The 4,759-nt window shown below is 43.9% G+C and overlaps 1 long non-coding RNA gene across 1 annotated transcript; it reads left to right on the forward strand.

Moving 5' to 3' along the window:
• Nucleotides 1–371: 371 nt before the first annotated feature.
• Nucleotides 372–3,767, forward strand: LOC308335033. Its single transcript, XR_013965959.1, has 3 exons — nucleotides 372–453; nucleotides 2,061–2,110; nucleotides 3,676–3,767. It is a non-coding gene; the product is annotated as an uncharacterized lncRNA (long non-coding RNA).
• Nucleotides 3,768–4,759: the final 992 nt, after the last annotated feature.

Consider the following 4,759-nt stretch of genomic DNA (forward strand, 5'->3'; position numbering starts at 1 on the left):
CGCCACAGTTATCAAGTTTCTTAACCCATTCTGACCTGAGATCAGATTCTAAAAATGTCTTCTATGTCAGTCGCTCTTCGATTAAAAAAAAATAGCAGACCTACAAGCTCATAGCGCGCCACTCGGTGGCGCGCTATGAGCTTGTAGATCTGTTATTTTTCAATAGCTAAAGCACGACACGATGCTAACACCAAAATGGGTTCCCGCCCAAAATGGGTTAATAATATGTCCACGACAAATCCGATATTTTATAATTATTAAAAAACTGCGAATTAAACATTTATTAATGAATTCATTTATGTATGTTTTAATCTGGTGTTTCAGACTGGCTAACGGCGGCCTGTCAGAGAGATGCTGTGAAGCTCTGGCCTCAGCTGTAAGCTCTAATCCCTCCCTAAGAGAGTTGGACCTGAGCCTCAACGTGGTGAATGATTCAGTTCTGGAGAACTGCAAGTGAGTAGACTTGGGCTGTGTCCATGTTGGACAGTGAGTAGACTTGGGCTGTGTCCATGTTGGACAGTGAGTAGACTTGGGCTGTGTCCATGTTGGACAGTGAGTAGACTTGGGCTGTGTCCATGTTGGACAGTGAGTAGACTTGGGCTGTGTCCATGTTGGACAGTGCAGTGTTTCCCTTAACAGTGTATCTCTGACACAAAGGGCCCTATCTTGCGTCAGGGGCACTTTCTCCGTAATTTGGGGATTTAGCATTGTGTAAGAGGCGTTCCCCCATTAAATTAGCTATCTTATGAATGGCTAAATCCTTAAAACACCTCCGCTACCCGTTACATTATGCATAGGTGTGGTTTGGGCGTTACGCAACCTAAACCAATCAGTGTGCCAGGTACCATAATCCATTATACCTGGAGTGAACCTTATGGAAGAGCAACGCGTGCTGCCTTGGAATACATTTAAATTAGATACAGAGGGTTGTTGTGTGTGTTCACATTACGGGTGGTTTGAAGACACGATTTCCGTTGTCCTAAACCTGTGTGCATGAGATAGCATCAACACGCGTACAGACACACCTCCAGCCGCAAACATGTATAGTGGGTTGTGTGGCCGCAAGATAACGTTTACGCATAGTGGAAGCTCCTAAATGAGTAATTCACGTAAAGTGTTTAATGCTTGCGGGTAAGGCATGGGATACGATACAGCCCAAAGTCACAAATCATGAGAAGAACAACAACACAATGCAGTGCCTCAAAGGTATAAAAGGACAGTGGAGTGCTATAGGGGTTAAGGTGGAGTCTGAGGAGGTGATGAGATCCAAACTGGGCAGCAGTGAGTATGTCTGGATGAGCTGCAGGGCCAAGATAATGACAGGAGAAACACTGTAGTGTCAGCTAGTGGAGACGTTGTGCTAGACAGTCAGACATTGATGCATTGTTGTTCTACTTCCTACAGAGTGAAACACTGTAGTGTCAGCTAGTGGAGACGTTGTGTTAGACAGTTAGACATTGATGCATTGTTGTTCTACTTCCTACAGAGTGAAACACTGTAGTGTCAGCTAGTGGAGACGTTGTGTTAGACAGTTAGACATTGATGCATTGTTGTTCTACTTCCTACAGAGTGAAACACTGTAGTGTCAACTAGTGGAGACGTTGTGTTAGACAGTTAGACATTGATGCATTGTTGTTCTACTTCCTACAGAGTGAAACACTGTAGTGTCAACTAGTGGAGACGTTGTGTTAAACAGTTAGACATTGATGCATTGTTGTTCTACTTCCTACAGAGTGAAACACTGTAGTGTCAGCTAGTGGAGACGTTGTGTTAGACAGTTAGACATTGATGCATTGTTGTTCTACTTCCTACAGAGTGAAACACTGTAGTGTCAGCTAGTGGAGACGTTGTGTTAGACAGTCAGACATTGATGCATTGTTGTTCTACTTCCTACAGAGTGAAACACTGTAGTGTCAGCTAGTGGAGACGTTGTGTTAGACAGTTAGACATTGATGCATTGTTGTTCTACTTCCTACAGAGTGAAACACTGTAGTGTCAGCTAGTGGAGACGTTGTGTTAGACAGTTAGACATTGATGCATTGTTGTTCTACTTCCTACAGAGTCAAACATGGAGGAGAAGATAGATTTAATTCTACACTCATTTCAAAACGTGAGTATCTGTGTCTACATTAACATTTTATACACTGTATACTTAGTTGATGTTGTCCTGAAAACTCTTGTGCTCTCTACTCTCTGCTCTTGGCCTGGTCCTTAACACCATCAAGATGAGGTCATGTGGTCTGACAGAAACAATGGGCCTCATTCACTAACCTGGTCGTAAACAACATGTATTTCGTCTATATTGGCATAAGTTCAGTTCTGACGTGCGATGCATGAAAGGTGGTGCAGAGCTGTGATGTGTGCAGATCACAGGTGGATCTCGTTTTGGTTTGACCGTGTCGGTCATTGGCATGGTTCCACGCTCTATTTAACACCATACAAGACAACCGGAAATATAAATCACACCTGTGTGAACTGAGCGGTGCAACTATACATTTACTGTTATAGTTACTGTACTGCACTGTGCTCTGTACTGTATTGTAGTGTACTGTGCTCTGTACTGTATTGTAGTGTACTGTGCTCTGTACTGTATTGTAGTGTACTGTGCTCTGTACTGTATTGTAGTGTACTGTGCTCTGTACTGTATTGTAGTGTACTGTGCTCTGTACTGTATTGTACTGCACTGTGCTCTGTACTGTATTGTAGTGTACTGTGCTCTGTACTGTATTGTAGTGTACTGTGCTCTGTACTGTACTTTGATTATTTTGGGGAAGGGAAGAGAGAGACAGACGGGTACACAGAGAGACAGACAGGTACACACAGACAGACAGGTACACACAGACAGGTACACAGAGAGATTATTATCTCCAGATTATTGTGGGGGGTCCCCAGATGGCCAAATTGGCCAAAAATGTCAAATAGTGGAAAATATTGTGGAAATAGCAGATCTACAAGCTCACAATGCCTCAAACTAAATGGAATGCCTACAATTCAAAGTGCTTGTCAATGTTGATTATTTTGGGGGGGTCCTCCGTTCAAATATGATTATTTTGGGGGTCTCCAGTTCGAATATGATTATTTTGGGGGTCTCCAGTTCAAATATGATTATTTTGGCGGTCTCCAGTTCGAATATGATTATTTTGGGGGTCTCCAGTTCAAATATGATTATTTTGGGGGTCTCCAGTTCAAATATGATTATTTTGGGGCGTCTCCAGTTCAAATATGATTATTTTGGGGGGTCCTCAGTTCAAATATGATTATTTTGGGGGTCCTCAGTTCAAATATGATTATTTTGGGGGTCTCAAGTTCAAATAAAATCACACTGGTGAAGACTTTAAGACATTCTGCCCCCTGGTGGTTGGACAGTGACGATCTTCTTTATTACATTTGAATTGTATTGAGTCTTAATTTAGTCGACTAAGACTAGACTAAGACTAAATAATGTACAAATGACTGAAATAGGACTAAATCTGTATTAACATTGCAGTGAGTTTGTAGATCAGTGTGTGTGTGTGTGTGTGTGTGTGTGTGTGTGTGCGTGTGTGTCTGTGTGTGTGTGTGTGTGTGTGTGTGTGTGTGTGTGTGTGTGTGTGTGTGTGTGTGTGCGTGTGCGTGCATGTCGGTGTCAGTCAGTGAATGATGTATTTAATGTTTACTGTGTTGTTTTCTCATCAGATTTCCAGCGTCTCACACTGGACTCAAACACAGCACACTGTGACCTCTCTCTGTCTGAGGACAACAGGAAGGTCACAGGGGGGTCACAGAGGTCAGGGGGTCCGCGTCCTCCTGATCACCCAGACAGGTTTGATTTCTATGAACAAGTTCTGAGTTCACAGAGTGTGACTGGACGCTGTTCCTGGGAGGTAGAGTGCAGTGGAGGGGTTCATATAGCAGTGGCTGACGGAACAATCAGCAGGAAAGGACGTAGTCGTGACTGTTTGTTTGGATGGAATGATAAGTCCTGGAGTCTGGACTGTGATGGTGATGATGGTTCCAGTTACCGTGTCTACCACAACGGACAGAGGACTTTCCTCCCTGTCAGTCCCTCTAAAGGCTCCAACAGAGTATCGGTGTATGTGGACCGTCCGGCTGGGACTCTGTCCTTCTACACAGGATGCTCTGACTCACTGAGTCACCTGTACACCTTCCAGACCAGGTCCACTGGACCTCTCTATGCTGGGTTTGAGTTCTGGTCCTCCTCCTCCTCCTCCTCCTCCTCCTCAGCGTGTCTGTGTGAGCAGTAAGTATAATGGACACACACACATTTAATTCCAGACCACGTCCACACACACACGTAACACCACGTAACACACACACACACACACACACACACACACGTAACACACACACACACATTTTAATCATTTATTTATGTCCACATAAGAGATACAAATACAAGGACACAAATATTTACAAGGTGCCGCACAGAATGCAGTCAGCAAATCCCGAACAAATAAATACCCACACACCCTTCAGGGGTACAGGTAACAGCGTCTTCGCCATATTTGGCGGCTACCGATAGTGGAAGATATTGCACAGAATTTCGCAAGCCGTTTGGCTGCTTTTTTCGGCATCCCAAGTTGTTGGAAGCCTCTTACGACCAAACTGTGTACATGTCCTAGGCTGCCGAAGATAAACACATATAGATTGCACCTATAGCCTAGTTCAATGATGGACTGGAGGAGCGGCTGGTACTTAATGACCTTAGTCATAAAGGCTTCCTCTAAGCTAGAGTCAAAGGTGCAGGCCATTTCAAGAA

This window comes from Protomyctophum bolini (genome assembly GCF_963924005.1).
Source record: "Protomyctophum bolini genome assembly, chromosome: 2".
In the NCBI taxonomy this organism is placed as follows: domain Eukaryota; kingdom Metazoa; phylum Chordata; class Actinopteri; order Myctophiformes; family Myctophidae; genus Protomyctophum; species Protomyctophum bolini.